The sequence below is a fragment of the Tursiops truncatus genome, chromosome 20, assembly GCF_011762595.2.
Source record: "Tursiops truncatus isolate mTurTru1 chromosome 20, mTurTru1.mat.Y, whole genome shotgun sequence".
Taxonomy (NCBI): domain Eukaryota; kingdom Metazoa; phylum Chordata; class Mammalia; order Artiodactyla; family Delphinidae; genus Tursiops; species Tursiops truncatus.
The window spans coordinates 25,000,501-25,016,719 of NC_047053.1; the positions used below are offsets into that span (position 1 = coordinate 25,000,501).

General features: G+C 41.0%; 1 protein-coding gene across 3 annotated transcripts in view; it reads left to right on the top strand.

The window, feature by feature from the left end:
- TOM1L1 (target of myb1 like 1 membrane trafficking protein) overlaps positions 1-16,219 on the top strand; it is a 52,843-nt gene that overhangs the window by 15,002 nt on the left and 21,622 nt on the right. The gene's annotated exons all lie outside the window — the stretch shown is intronic.

The following is a 16,219-nucleotide window of genomic DNA, read 5'->3' on the forward strand; positions in this document are numbered from 1 at the left end:
TAATCTGTTTTTCTGATTGTATTTGTGATTTCTCTTTAATGCCTCTGAAATTTCACTATACTGTGTCTAGGGATATGTGTGCATGTATGTGCATATGTGTATTTACCTTACTTAACCCGCTTAGTATCAATACTTGATAGGCCTTTTGCCCTGTCAGCTTAAGTGTATTTTGCTTCTGGGAAATTCTCAGCTCTTATTTCAGATATTTCTTTTCTAGTATTCTTTCTGTCTTTGTATGGAACATGATTTAGATGATGAAACTTTCAGTTATATTTTTCTTATCTCAACTCTTATAAACGTTTTGTTTCTTCTTCCTTTTACGCTGTAGTTCTAGCAAAGCTTCTCAATTTTATGTATTATTTCTCTTAAATGTGAACATCAGATTGTCTATTCGGCCCTCCTAATGAATGTTTTATTTCAACAATTTTTTATTTTAAAAATTTATTTCAATTTTTATAATAGTTCTTTCATGGATACGCTTTTCCCTTTTGTCTTTCTAAGGATAGTAATTATTTTTAAAGGTACTTTTCCATTTGCTCTGTGGATTCTCTTTCCTTGGGTACAAGTTCTTTTGTTCATCACCTCTTTCATTTCATTTCTCAAGTATCTGGATAGACTGGTGATAGTGAGCTTATTTTTGTGTGAGATCCCTGACAGCTCGTCTGCATTTCTGTGACCCACCTTGCCCATGCCAAGTGGAAAACACTGTTACTGCAGCTTGTTCTTAGTACTATTTCTGAGTATTTCTGTGTTTGCTGCTGTTTTCAGAGTACGTAGCATTGGCACGGGATGATGCTGGGTGGGTTATATTGGTAGCTGGTCTTCTAAGTTATATGCTTCCTATTTTTCCTGGTTGCTACCAGCAACTGGAAACAGTACCCTATGTCTCTGTCCCAAGCATTGCTGCCACCTAGACACAGATGCTCCTGCCTCAGCTGTCTGGTCTCACATGGGGAGAGAGGCGTGAGCACAGGTTGTCTTGTCCAGTTGTTTCACTACTGTACCTCAGCTGTTTGTTAGCTGCCCCTCATACTGTCTTCTTCTGGCTTCCACGGTCTCTAGTCATGGAGCATCCTTCATTTCCTTCCATGTTCTGTGGCAGTACTCATTGTGGGCAGTCTTGAGTGTCCTGGATTGTGCTTTCCTCTAATCCAGGGGTCAGCATGCTGTGGCCAGTGGGTTATATGCAGGCTTCGGTTGTCTGTGAACTCAGAATGGGTTTTACATTTTTAAACGATTTAAAAAAAAAGAAAAAAACAGGTCATTTCTCAAGTTATATCTATGCAAGCCTACCTCCAGAGACCACAAGGGAGTCAGACACACCCCTCAAGGAACCCCGTGCCACCCCCCACCCACTATCAATGGATTTGAGTTTGTGGTATCCCTCAGGTGCACAGAGGGTTTTTAAACCACAGCTTGGGAGCATCAGGTTCCAGGAGAAGGGTGGCAAGATCTGGTCTGCCCAGGTTATTGCGGACTTGATATGCTATGCCTGAGTGGGCTTAACCCAGGTGGCAGAAGGAAGCCATTAAAGGGATATAAGCTGAAGGACTGCATAACCAGGTAAAACTTTAGAAAGAGTCCTCTGGTGAACACTGAGATGACAAATTCTGGGGGAAGCAAGACACAACTCTTGGAAACAATTTAAGACAGCATTTCCTACTGGTCTTATGTTGTATATTATGTGGGGAATATGACATCTGTGGTCAAATAAGTTCCAAAACCAATTGTTTACTGTATTTCTCCTCTTGGAGGGTCAAAAAGTTCATTAGTATAGTAAAGGCTCTAAGAGTCTTTTTTTATTGAAGTATAGTTGATTTACAATGTTGTGTTAGTTTCAGGTGTAGAGCAAAGTGATTCGGTTGTATCAATACATATATATGTATATATCTATATTCTTTTATTTGATTCTTTTCCATTATAGGTTATTACAAGATATTGAATATGGTTCCCTGTGCTATACAGTAAATACTTATTATCTATTTTATATATGGTAGATATATTTTATATATCATCCTAATTTATCCCTCCCCCAACCCCTTCCCCTTTGGTAACCATAAATTTGTTTTCTATGTCTGTGAGTCTGTTTCTGTTTTGTAAGTAAGTTCATTTGGACTGTTTTTTAGATTCCACATATGAGTGATATCATATAATATTTGTCTTTCTCTGTCTGACTTACTTCACTTAGTACGATCATCTCTAGGTTGCTGCAAATGGCATTGTTTCATTCTTTTTTTTGGCTAAGTAGTATTCCATTGTGTATATATGTATATACCACATCTTCTTTATCCATTCATTTGTTGATGGACACTTAGGTTGCTTCCATGTCATGGGTGTTATAAATAGTGCCGCTACGAACATTGAGGTGTGTATCTTTTTTTTTTTTTTTTTTTTTTTTTTTTTTTTTTTTTTTGCGGTACGTGGGCCTCTCACTGCTGCGGCCTCTCCCGTTGCGGAGCACAGGCTCTGGACGCGCAGGCTCAGCGGCCATGGCTCACGGGCCCAGCCGCTCCGCGGCATGTGGGATCCTCCCAGACCGGGGCACGAACCCGTGTCCCCTGCATCGGCAGGCGGGCTCTCAACCGCTGCGCCACCAGGGAAGCCGGGGTGTGTATCTTTTTGAATTAGAGCTTTCATCTTTTCTGGATATATGTCCAGGAGTGGGATTGCTGGGTCATATGGTTACTCTGTTTTTAGTTTTGGAAGGAACCTCCATACTGTTTTTCCGTAGTGGCTGTATCAGTTTACATTCCCACCAACAGTGTAGGAGGGTTCTATTTTCTCCATACCCTCTCCAGTATTTATTATTTGTAGATTTTTTGGTGGTGGCAATTCTGACCAGTGTGAGATGATACCTTATTGTAGCTTTGATTTGCATTTCTCTAATAATTAGCAATGTTGAGCATCTTTTCATGTGCCTGTTGGCCAAATGTATGTCTTTTGATTGGGTCGTTTGTTTTTTTGTTATTGAGTTGTAGGAGCTGTTTTGTATATTTTGGAAATGAAGCCCTTGCCGGTCACATTGTTTGCAAAGATTTTCTCCCGGTCTGTAGGTTGTCTTTTTGTTTTGTTTATGGTTTACTTTTTTGTGCAAAAGCTTGTAAGTTCGATTAGGTCTCATTTGTTTATTTCTATTGCCTTGGGAGACTGACCTAAGAAAACATTGCTACAATTTACATCAGAGACTGTCTTGCTTGTGTTCTCTTCTAGGATTTTTATGGTGTCATGTCTTATGTTTAAGTCTTTAAGCCGTTTTGAGCTTATTTTTGTTTATGGTGTGAGGGAGTGTTCTAACTTCATTGATTTACATGTGACTGTCCAACTTTCCCAGCACCACTTGCTGAAGAGACTCTCTTTTCTCCATTGTATATTCTTGCCTCCTTTGTCAAAGATTACCTGACTGTAGGTGTGGTGTGACCTATTTAGGTGTGACCGTGGGTTTATTTCTGGGCTCTCTATTCAGTTCCATTTATCTATATGTCTGTTTTTGTGCCGATACCACACTGTTTCAGTTACTGTTGCTCTGTAGTATTGTCTGAAGTCTCCAATGGTTATGCCTCCAGCTTTGTTCTTTTTCCTCAGGATAGCTTTGGCAATTCTGTGTCTCTTGTGGTTCTGTATAAATTTTAGGGTTATTCTAATTTTGTGAAAAATGTTATGGGTAATTTGATAGGGATCACATTAAATCTGTGGATTGCTTTGAGTAGTATGGCCATTTTAACTATATTAATTCTTCCAATCCAAGAACATGTGATATCTTTCCATTTCCTTGAATCATCTTCAATTTCTTTTATCAGTGTTTTATAGTTCTCAGCATATAAGTCTTTCATCTCCTTGGTTAGGCTTATTCCTAGGTTTTGTTTTGTTTTTTTTTTGATGCAATTTTAAACAGTATTTTTTTTACTTTCCCATTCTGATATTTCATTGTTAGTGAAAGAAATGCAACAGATTTCTGTGTATTAATCTTGTATACTGCTACCTTGCTGAATTCATTTATCAGTTTTAATAGTTTTTGTGTGGAGTCTTTAGGGTTTTCTATATAGATATCCTATTGTCCACATATAATGACAGTTTTACCTTTTCTCTTGCAATTTGTATACATTTTATTTCTTTTTTCTGTCTGATTGCTCTGGCTGTGACTTCCAATACTGTGTTGAATGGAAGTGGTGAGAGTAGGCATCCTAGTCTTGTTCCAGAATTTATTGGGAAGGCTTTCAGCTTTTCACCATTTAGTATTATGCTGGCTGTGGGTTTGTCATAAAATGGCTTTCATAATGTTTAGATATGTTCCCTCTCTACACGCTTTGGCAAGAGTTTTTATCATGAATGGATGTTGAATTTTATCAAATGCTTTTTCTGCATCTGTTGAGATGATCATGTGGTTTTTGTCTTGTTTTTTGTTGATGTGGTGTATCACATTGACTGATTTGCATATGTTGAACCATCCTTGTGAGCCTGGGATGAATCCAACTTGATCATGGTATGTGATCCTTTTCATGTGTTGTTGGATTTGGTTTGCTAATGTTTTGTTGAGGATTTTTGCATCTGTGCAAAGAGTCTTTAACCCAAAATTTACAGACTTTTTGACTAAAGAATCTCTAGTTGCTAAGTATCTGTTAATATCCTATAGAACATCAGAGTAATATTCATTGAGAAATAAATCAGTATTTTGGATCAGTGGTTTTAAGTATATTATTTTTAAGATATTTTACTTAGGAACGTTATATCATTTTGCTAATGATTCTTATGGTTCCTGGCCTTGGGCAAGTCATTTACTATCATTGGACTTAGTTTCTATATATATATATAAAATGAAGAGCTAAGATAAGAGCTTAGCTCTTCATTTATACATCCAAGTTATGAGGAGATTAAAAAGAAAATTAATTATAGAGTTCCTGTGTAGTAATCCCTTTTAAAAAATCCACAATCAAAGGCATTCACAGATATAAATTCTGTGACTCATGATGTTAACAAGCATGTTAAACTAAAATTTAAAAAGTAAATATCAAAGTAAAAGGGTATGTGGCAGATAATATTTTTCAAAAATGGACATGGCAATGTTCCTAGTTCCACACAGTCTTCCCAGCCTTTCAGAGCTCTCAAATGAGGTGATAGGATTTTTCTCTCATGTTTTTATCTATCTGTGGCAAACAATCACTCCTTCAGTAAAATGTACACTGAAACATCCCATTCAAATATGCGCATCCAGTTTTATTTGATGCCATCGTGGGGTGCGCTGAAATGCCTTTTGTGTCCAAGTCTTTGGGTACAGATGTTTGGTTGAATTTTGCAAGGATAATGCTGATTTGCTGGTTGCTGTTTTGATGCCAGAGGTTAGGGTTGTGTGTTGCCTTGAATAGTAAAGAGACTTGGGCTGTAAATCAATGTTAGAACACTACTCATGGCCAATTCCAGTTGAATGGTTCTGGCCCCAGGTCAGTTTGTTTATGGAGCCTATTGAATGTGTAACTTTATTTTTCTCCCTTAACGCGTTTTGTTAGTAACAGATAGAGAGTTGGTGCGGGGAGCACTGTTTTTAAATTCTTTTGGCAGGTATTTGAACTTTTTCTTGTAATCTAAATAACCTTGTAAAAGAAAACTATTTCTCTACTCACAACACTTCAGACACCAGGTCTGAAGTTTTTTCCCTCACATTAAATCATTCTGGCACTAGCTACCCAGAGATAGCACAGACCCCACATGTTAAGAGGCTTGGTCCCACAAGACGGCCCCCACTTCAGAAGCCAATCACAAGTAGTGGGTACCCAGGTTGCCCACACTTCTGTCCCATTTTGGCTACAAGTCAAATCGGGGGTCCCCGTGATCCCCTCCTCAGGTCCAGTAATTTGCTAGGATGGCTCAGGGAATCCAGGGAAACACTTTACTTACTATTACCAGTTCATTATAAAGGATATAGATGATAGCCAGATGAAGATGTCAAGTGAAAAAAGTACAACCTAAAAGTTTTGTGGTTTTTTTTTTTGTTTTTTTATTTGCTGTGCTGGGTTTTCATAGCAGGCTTCTCTAGTTGTGGCACGCATGCTCCAGAGTGCATGGTCTCAGTAGTTGTGGCGTGTGGGCTCTTTAGTTGTGGTGTGTGGGTTTAGTTGCCCCACAGCATGTGGGATCTGAGTTCCCCGATCAGGGATCGAACCCGCGTCCCCTGCATTGGAAGGTAGATTCTTAACCACTGGACTACCAGGGAAGTCCCTAAAGGTTTTGAATTATGTTTTATTCGGTGGACAAAACTGAAGACTTAAGCCCAAGACACAGCCTCTCAGATAGCTCTAAGGTACTACTCTGAAGAAGTAAGGGAGGAGCCAGGATATATAGGAGTTTTTTTAACAAAGACCAGGTAATTGGAACATCAAAAGATTACTGTTACTGAAAGAAAACCAGATATCTCAAGTTAAAGAATTTAGTGCTTTTCTATGTTTGCACAGATACAGGAGTCTGGGCTCACTGAAGTCATTACTTTGATATACACCTCAGCTATCTGGGGCCAGCATCCTGTGCTTTCTCATCCTCACTTTCCTCAGGGTACACTCTTGGGAGGTGGCTGCAGAGGCTGACTGCTAGATGGTGGGCATCCTGTTTCTATCTTGAGTTCCTTCAGGGCTCACCGTAGGGGAGGCTGTAATGTGATGGCTTGATGGCTGCAACATCTTTTGTTTACTGATATGGCAGGTGACATTTTTCCGTTGTTGACAAAGAATACATACAGCAAGGTGTGGAAGGGTCCTGAGCACAGGAGCTTCTGTCCCTGTGGAGTTGGAGTTCACCACCTTCCCAGCATCTGAGTGTGTTCACCACCTAGAAGCTCTCTGAACCCAGTAGTTTAGGGTTTTATAGAGATTCCATTACAGAGGCATGATTTATTTAATCATTGGCCACTGGTGACTAACTCAACCCCCAGTCCCTCTCCCCTTCCTGGAGGTTGCAAGTTTCAACCTTCTAATCACAGGGTTGGTTCCTCTGGCAGCCATCCCCCATCCTCCAAGAATTACCTCATTAGCATAAACTCAGGCTTGGTTGAAAGGGGCTTCTTATCAATAACAAAAGATGCTTCTCTTATCCTACTGCTCTGGAAATTCCCAGGGTTTTAGAAGCTCTGTGCTAGGTACTGGGGATAAAGACCAAATATATATTTCTTCTATCACAATATCCTGTCCAACTATGGTCAATCTAAAATAAGGTGATGGAATCTAAAAATGAAACCAGCAAAGATAGATTATGGAGAAATAAAGTAATTCTTTAGTTTGTACTTTTTCAGAGGTTTTCTTACAACTGTGTAAAACCAGCAGCCCCCAGCGTTTTTGGCACCAGGGACCGGTTTCGTTTTTGGGCAATTTTTCCAGGGACTGGGGCTGGTGGGGGGATGGTTTTGGAATGATTCAAGCACATTACATTTATTGTGCACTTTATTTCTATTATTATTACATTGTAATATATAATGAAATAATTATACAACTCACCATAATGCAGAATCAGTGAGAGTCCTGAGCTTGTTTTCACTTGCCACTCACTGATAGGGTTTTGATATGATTCTGCAAGCAGTTGATTTATTATGGTCTCTGTGCAGTCAAACCTCTCTGCTAATGATAATCTGTATTTGCAGCCACTCACCTGCGCTAGCATCACTGCCTCAGCTCCACCTCAGATAATCAGGCATTAGATTCTCATACAGAGCGGGCAACCTAGATCCCTTGCGTGAGCAGTTCACAGTAGGGTTCGTCCTCCCATGAGAATCTAACGCCGCCACTGATCTGACAGGAGGCGGAGCTCAGGCAGTAACGCAAGCGATGGGTTGCGAGTGATGGGGAGTGGCTGTAAATACAGATGAAGCTTCGCTCATTTGCCCGCTGCTCACCTCCTGCTCTGCGGCCCGGTTCCTAACAGGCCGAAGACTGGTACCAGTCTGTGGCCTGGGGGTTGCGGACCCCTGTTGTAAAATCTACAGATTAGTGGAGTTAGGGCCCCCAGACAACGCTGGCTTCCTGCCTAGCTTCCCCATGTAACTGCAGGGGCTTTTGGAGGCTTCAGCATGAGCCTGGTGGGGGGTCATCAGAGTTGGGGTAGTGGGCAAGGTGGGAGGCATTGAGGACCCAGGAGCGTTACAGGGCATTCAGAGTTTATCTGTAAAGAAGTACTACAAGTATCTGAAATCCACTGTGATAGTTGTGAAACAGACACTGTTTTTTCCCCAAACTAGCTAATAACCACTTTTTTTCTTTTAGCTTGTTAAAAGAATTTACCTCCTCTTCCCCAAACCCCTTTGAAATGACAGACAAAATATGAAAATAAGAATAAATTCCAAGGATTACAGGAGAGCCTAGACAGACCGTCAGGGGACCAGAAGAGTGAGGATATTCAGAGTCCAGTAATGTAGGTGGGATCAGCCAACTGAGGTACACACAGTCCCAGAAGAAAGAGGCCCTTACAGTGTGACTTTCCTCAGAAGAAGCCTATAGTAACCTCAGAATCAGAGTAAGATTGGATGGGCCTTAGGTACTCACATGGACATGAGTCTGTCTTCTGCTGTTCCAGCACTATACCTCCAGGAGCAGGGAACTTCCAGTGTCACTAATAAGACCAGAGAAAAAGGACTTCAAATAACTTGTGGTTTCCAAGAGAACATGGGACTTCAGCAATCAGAAGAAAAAAGAAAAACACTCACTAGGGTTTTTAAACTTTGAAGGCAGAGGGTCTCATCCCTAGAGATGATAATGCAGAAAGGCTGTTAGAATTCTCAGGAAGAATACGTAGTTTCCTTCTCTCCCTCTAAAGGTGAGGCTTCTCCTTCTCCTTGCCGTTTTCCTTTGTGGGGCTGAGCTGCTTTTTCTAACTTTTTAACTTATATAACAAAAGGAAAACTTTGTTTTTTGTACTACTCACAACCAGCACTTCTGACACCAAATGTATGGGTTTTTTGCCCACACTGACTGATTTTCTGATGCCAGCTGGGTGTCTTAAAATTAAATTCAATTCCGACATTAAGTACCCAGAGTTAGCATCAGATCCCACAGGTTAAGGGCTCGGTCCCACAAGGCTGCCCCACTTCAGATGCCCTTTGCAAGTTTAAGTCTCCCATACTTCTGACCAACAGGCTATAAACCGGGGGTTCCCACAACCCTCTCCTCAGGTTTGATAATTTGCGTGAATGGCTCACAGAACTCAAGGAGACAATTACTTATATTTATTGGTTTATTACAAAGGATGTTACAAAGGATGCAGATGAAAAGCCAGGTGAAGAGGTACAAAGGGTGAGGTCTAGAAGGGTCCCAAACACTGAAGCTTCTGTCCCTATGGAGTTGAGGTGCACCCCTGTCCCAGCACATGGGTATGTTCACCAACTGGAAGCCCTCCGAACCCCAAAGTTTATGGATTTTTATGGAGGCTTCATCAAGTAGGCATGATCAGTTAACTCTCATCTCTAGCCTCCCTTCCATACCCGGAGGATGGAGGATAGGGCTAAAAGTTCCAAGCTTCGAATCAAGTTTTAGTCTTTCTGTTGACCAGCCGCCATGCAGGAGCCCATCAAGAGTTGCCTCATCAGAACAAAAGATGCTCCTATCACCCAGGAAGTTCCAAGGGATTTAGGAACTCTGTCAGCACTGGGGGGCAAAGATCAATATGTATATTTCTTATTTCGTATATAGGTCGTAGCCATTCAGATGTCCCAGCTGCATCTCAGTACCTTGTTCGGGCCCCAGGCTTTGTCTCCTGCCTCTCAGGGTTATTAGAGACCGACAGATGGGTGCCTTTCGGGCCCTTGTGCCTTTATTGCCTCTCATATCTTTGGATCCTGTTTGGATTTAGCCTTTGAGGACTTCTCATGCTTTCTTGAAAGTTTAGGCATGCACATTAAAATACTTTTATATTGTATCCAATATTTTTAGGTATTTTGTTGTCAAAAATATTTTCAGGATATTGAGTACAGTGCTGTGTTGAAAATCAAGAACTATATAGCTTTTTTTATCTTTAATTGAGGTAAAATTCACATAATATTAATAAAAATGTTAAAACATTTTAAAACATTAAGTTTTATGTTAAAACATAAAATTAATCACTTTAAGGTTTACAGTTTAAAGTGTACAATTTAGTGGAATTCATGTTCACAGTGTAACCATTTCCTCTATTTAGTTCCAAAACATTTTCATCATCCCCAAAGGAAACCCTATACCCATTAAGCAATCTCTCTCCCTTCCTGTCTTTGCCCAGTCCCAGGCAACCAGTTATCTGCTTTCTCTTTCTGTGTATTTATTTACCTATTCTGAGTATTTCATATAAATGGAATCATAAAATATGATTCTTTCACTTACTATAATGTTTTCAAGGTTCAACCATGCTGTAGCACATTTTATGGCCCAATATTCCATTGTGTGGGTATACTATATTTTATTTATTTATTTATTTATTAGTTGATGGACATTTGAGTTGTTTCTACCTTTTGGCTATTGTGAATAGCTGCTGTGAACATTCATGTATAATTTTTTGTTTGAATACCTATGTTCTTTTGAGTATATACCTCAGAGTAGCATCACTAGGTCATATAGAAACTCTATGTTTAACTTTTTGAGGAACTGCCAAACTTTTTTCCACAGTGGCTGCACCATTTTACATTCCCACCAGCAACACACAGGTTTCAATTTCTCCACTTCCCTGGCAACACTTGTGGTTTTCTGGAGTTTTTTAGCTACGTAGTAGGTGTGAAGTGGTATCTCACTATAGTTTTGATTTGCGTTTCCCTAATAACTAATGATATTGAGCATCTCTATAGCTTTCTAAAAGGTAGACCAGATCATGTTGCTCCTTGCTGGAAACCCTCCAGTGGCTTCCCATTACACTTGGAATAAAACCCTACTTTCTTACTCTGGCCACAAAACCTCTCCCAGTCTGCTCCTGCCCGCCTTTCCTTCCATAGCTCATGTGTCCTTGGTCCAGCCACAGCAACCACCTTCCTATTCCCTGGACACACTGAGTTCGTTATTGTCGGGGAGCTGTTTCACCCTTGACTCTCATGCTTCCCCTGTCTTTTAATGGCCAGCTTTTTCTCATCATTCCAACTTAGTATGTTACCTCCTCGGAGGGGTCTTCACTGGCTCCCCAGTTTAAAGTCATCACTTTCTTTTTCACCCCCTTTTCATTCTCTGCCCAGCACACTGATGCTTTTCCTGCATGATTGTGCAGCTGTCTTTGCCTTCTAGAATGGATGCTTCAAAGCCTTGTCCTGTTTACTGCTCAGGTTCCGCTCCCAGAGCAGTGCTGCACAATGTAATCATTCAACAAAAATATCTTTAATAAATTAATGGATTTTCCCTTGATTTTATGTGGTTTAAAATTAAAATCTTGGGACTTCCCTGATGGCACAGCAGTTAAGAATCTGCTTGCCGATGCAGGGGACACGGGTTTGATCCCTGGTCCGGGAAGTTCCCACATGCCGCGGAGCAACTAAGCCTGTGTGCCACAACTACTGAGCCTGTGCTCTAGAGCCTGCAAGCTACAACTACTGAGCCCACGTGCCACAGCTACTGAAGCCCGTGTGCCTAGAGCCCATGCTCCGCAACGAGAGAAGCCACTTCAATGAGAAGCCTGCGCACTGCAACGAAGAGTAGCCCCCACTCTCTGCAACTAGAGAAAGCCTGTGAGCAGCAACAAAGACCCAATGCAGCCAAAATTAATTTAAAAAATAAAATTAAAATCTTTATCCTTGGTATCAGTTAGAGATTTTCCCTTCATTGATCTTTTTCAGTTATATGGCTGGTTGTCCAAATAACATTTAGTAACAATTTATACCTTCTCCACTGATTTCAAATACCTCTTTATCATATTCTGTATTCTAGTGCAAGGATGTCTTTCCAGAGGCTGTTCTCTTGGTTTGATCTGTTTGTCTATCCCTGTGTTGGTATCATACTATTTAAATTGCTCTGTTTTCATGCCTTTTAGGCCTTATCAGTGAAACAGATGGCATGCTCCATTTGGGTAATTTGAAAAGAATTTAATCAAGGTACTGTTTATTTAGTGAGGTACCACAGGGCTCAGAGAAACCACAGGAGCAAGTTTGTTACCCTGGGCTATTAGCTAATACCCCTAGGCATAAATAGGCAAGAAGAAACTTTTGCCAGAACCCAGTGGGCAGAATATGAGGAAGGCAGCCTTGAGAGTAGTGGTGCCTTTGGTGGAAGGAATGAAGATAATATCCAGACCTCACTCTCCTTTGCCCTCCCATTTCCTCCCCGTGCATCCTGTGGGCTGAACCCAGTCAAAAGCTAGAGGGCAGGGGACCTGGTGGTATGCCCGCTACAGGCCAGCCCCCAGGGCACACAGCAGGGCAGAGTATGGATGGTGGATCTGGAAGGCAAAAGAAAGGTGTGCAGCCGGTAGGAAAAGTCTCCGCTCAAAAATTTCTCGGCTCTTCTTGTACATATACTTCACCAGTGATCACAGTCTTATATGCAGTTTGTTAACATTAAAAGCATTTCCTGTTTTGTCTGTTGGCGCATACCTTCTGGCAGCTGTTCTGTTTATTTGAAATGCATTGTCTGTTTCCTTCTGTCTGAAATCTGGTATACTTATGTGGAATCCCCTATCTGTTCCTCCAATCCGTGCCGAGCGTTTAGATCCCGAAGCCCTGCTTATTCTCAGAGCTCCTTTCTCTTTGTTAGATTCTTAGGCAATGAAACTATTTTGGTGAAAGACACCTTTGCCAACCACTATGTTGCTCCTGGACTTTGAACTTCATTAGGGGCAGAGACAGGATTTCTTTTAGCTTGCCAGAGTGGTGTGCGAAGATTCTGAGGCCACGTCTAGTCTATGAGTATTGCGATGAGTTAAAAGTATCTGTTCTGGTCACAGTAATGAAATGTTGCTGCACGTTCTTGCATTTGTTTTCTAGGTGTTGTGTACTTGTCCCTGAATCACCGTACTCTTACCGTGAATGGCTCACCTCCCATTTTAGTCTTGTTTTTGCCTAGACGCAGTAAGGACAATGAAAGAAGACAATGTTTTAGTCTTCTGTAGAATAAAGTGAGCTCCAATTCTGAAAGCACAACTAGAAAAAGCCTTACTCTAACTTATTAGAGAAGTTTCAAATCATGTGAATCTAAAATTTGGTCCTGTGAGAATAATTGGTAACAGTTGAGAAAAAAAAACCTGAGAGTAAAATAAAAAGTCATCTGCCCTGACCGCTCTTACTGTCTTTCCCATTCAGAGACTTGTAAGGTGTTAAGAGTGGAAGGGACTCTCAATGCCATTAAGACCATCTCCCTTTACAGATGAGGCTGCATATTCAGAAAGGGAATGATTTGTCCACACAGTGGCAAGCGAGTGATGGAGCTGGAGTGGGAACCTTGTCCTCCTGAGGCTGTGTTCTATCCAGTATAGCACTTGTTTCTCATTTTGAACCCAGGACTGACTTTCTAGCATAGGTGGCTAACCTATTGTCTGTTCATGTGGGTATATATTAGCTCCTGAGCTAGAGTGGAAGCAACTTGAAGGCAGTAACCAAGACCTCTAGTTATAAATCCATACAGCTATGCACATTTAGAGTGTATGTTTTGTGTACTGAGTGAGCTTATCAAATGTCTATTAAGTTGAATAGATTGATCCTCTGTTGAAGAATTAATGATTTAGGGCAAAAGAAGGGCTAAGGAGTTACTGAAGATGTTTACAATATTTAGTTGGGAAAAAGAGTTGGAAGTTAATGATTTTCTGGAGGATTATGTTAACTGTTAACTTGTCATTCATTCAATAGAGGCCTGTAAAAGAAAGAAGAAACTGTATGAGCAAGTTATGCTGAGGAATGTTTGGTTTCATGGTGAGCGGGGGCAGTTTTGGTTTTGAGTATATAGGGACGTTCTCGGGGTCTCTTGCTGTCTTGGTAGGAGGTCCTGGGAGAGAGGAGATGTGTAATAGCAGTAGTGCCAGAGGTATTATTTCCAGAGAAGGCTGTTAAGCAAACACATTCCTTCCTTTTATTACTTTTTCAAGGGATACGTTCAGATACTTTTGTTTTTCTTTTTATTGAGTTGCCCTGTGTTGGTGAATGTGGGACAATTGCAGTTGAAGTTCAAAGTGTGGAAGAATCTTCTTCCTTAATTCCTGAATGCTCTGCGAAAGAGTGGGAGCCATCTGGATGTCAGAAGAGGAAGCTCTTAATGAGCTCCTTTTTGTTTTGCTCCAAAGACGTTTGAATTGATTGTTAGAATCACTTTAGCTCAGAAGCCTGCCTGGGCTTTGATATGGTGTAAAGGGAGGCGATTCCAGGGCCTCTGTGATGGGCATATGCACCAGCAGCTGTTCCTCCGTATTTTAACTCGTGCCCCCTTGCTCCCCACATCCACAGCCCTGCAGGTGCCTGCTGTGGGGAACTTCTGACCCATCCTTTTGGTCCATGGTACTTGATCTGTGCTGTTTGCAGGTGGCTTGGCCCTCCTCTGAGACAGACATCAATTGCAAAGATCAGAGTGGGCTGGCTTTTGAAGAGGTTTTTCAAATTCTGCTTTGCAAACCTGCTGAGAAATGTGGTGCCCCTTTCATGTTTCCATTCCATCTGTCTCTTGAGAGGGCAAAGGGACAGTCTTCATGTGACCGGGGGCTGTTGACGTTGGCTGCAAATTCATTTCAGATTACTTTCTACTTTTGTCACAGGCATCTAACAGCCATTGTTATTTCCTTGATCTTGACATTGTTCTAGCAAGGCTGCCAGTGAGCAAGGAGGAGAACTGTTCTGTACACTAACGCAGAACAGAGGTAAAGTTCTCGTTCATCATGGGGTTATAACCAAATGCTTCTTAGTTTTTTCCTTTTTTAAAAAAAAAAATATATATATATGTATTTATTTTGGCTGCACCAGGTCTTAGTTGCGGCATGCAGACTTCTTAGTTGTGGCATGCATGCCGGATCTAGTTCCCTGACCAGAGATCGAACCCAGGCCCCCTGCATTGGGAGTGCAGAGTCTTATCCACTGGACCACCAGGGAAGTCCCAGGAATGTATAATATTAGTTTGCTAGTTAAGCTGCTAGGGACACCTCCTTAGGCAACCATAATACATTCATTGACTACCCTGTATGCCATACGTGGGTTTCAACCGCATCATTTTCTGTTCTGACAACAACCCTATAAGATGGTTGTTATCCTTGTTTTACAGATAAAAAAGTAAACTGAGGCTAAGTTTTAACCATATCCCGTATCAGGTATGTAGATGGGAGAGACCTCTGGATCACTGAGTCTGAAGTCTTTTCTCTTTGTGCTCTACCAGGGGACCATAAGTGACTCAAATTTGGCAACCACCTGACTTAATTTTACTAGGATGTGGCCACACCCATTTGTTTACATATTGTGTGTGGTTACTCTCACCTTGGCAGAGTTGGGTAGTTACAACACAGGCTTTGTGGCCTACAAAGCAGAAAATATTTAATATCTGGACCTTTAAGAAAAAGTTTGTCAACTGCTGCAGACAGTGACCACATCATTAGGAACCGGGACAATTTTTCTGGTTGCACAGTGCAAGTATGAAAACCTAGAGTCTGTCATCTGTCTGTCTCACTTTTTTTTTTCCTTTCCCTTTTCTTCTGTCTTCTAAATACTTCTGTTAAGATTTTGTGGAGGTATGGTAGCCTTTACCTCTGAGTCTAAATGCCAGCTAGTAGTGGTTTGGTTTATTTATTTAGAGATTTCCTGTTGGAAATCTTGTGATAGATTGTTTGAGATTCTAAATGGTTTTGGGAAGTGTAAGTTTTTCAGCAGGTCTTTTTTTTTTTTTTTTAAGTCTGTCTTTCTTGAGGGAAAAGATCAGATAATGTAATAGTGCTGTGATTTAGCAAGTTCTGCTGCTTTCATTTTGAAAGGAGAGCTTCCCTGTGTTCTTGCCTGATGTTAATGTATTATTACATGGACAAATTCTAGCCAGGGTGGGTTTGAAGGAATATTAATACCAGTTTTATGCTCCTCAGGCTTACTGGAGGTTTGCCTAAGAGAAAGTAAGTTGTAAGATAGCAGTTCTCAAGTATCAGTGTACATAAGAAACACTTTGAGATGCTTGTTTAAAAAGTGTAAATTCCCAAACTCTCAGCCTAGGCAATTCTGAGTCAGTAAGTCTGTTGTAGGTGCCTCTGATGCTTATGAGAAAAAGCTGGTTTGGGGAGTAGAGTCTTGTGTAATACAGTGATTCCAGGCAGTCCAAATAAAAATGGCATTGATGACTAGTTTTTTAATCCT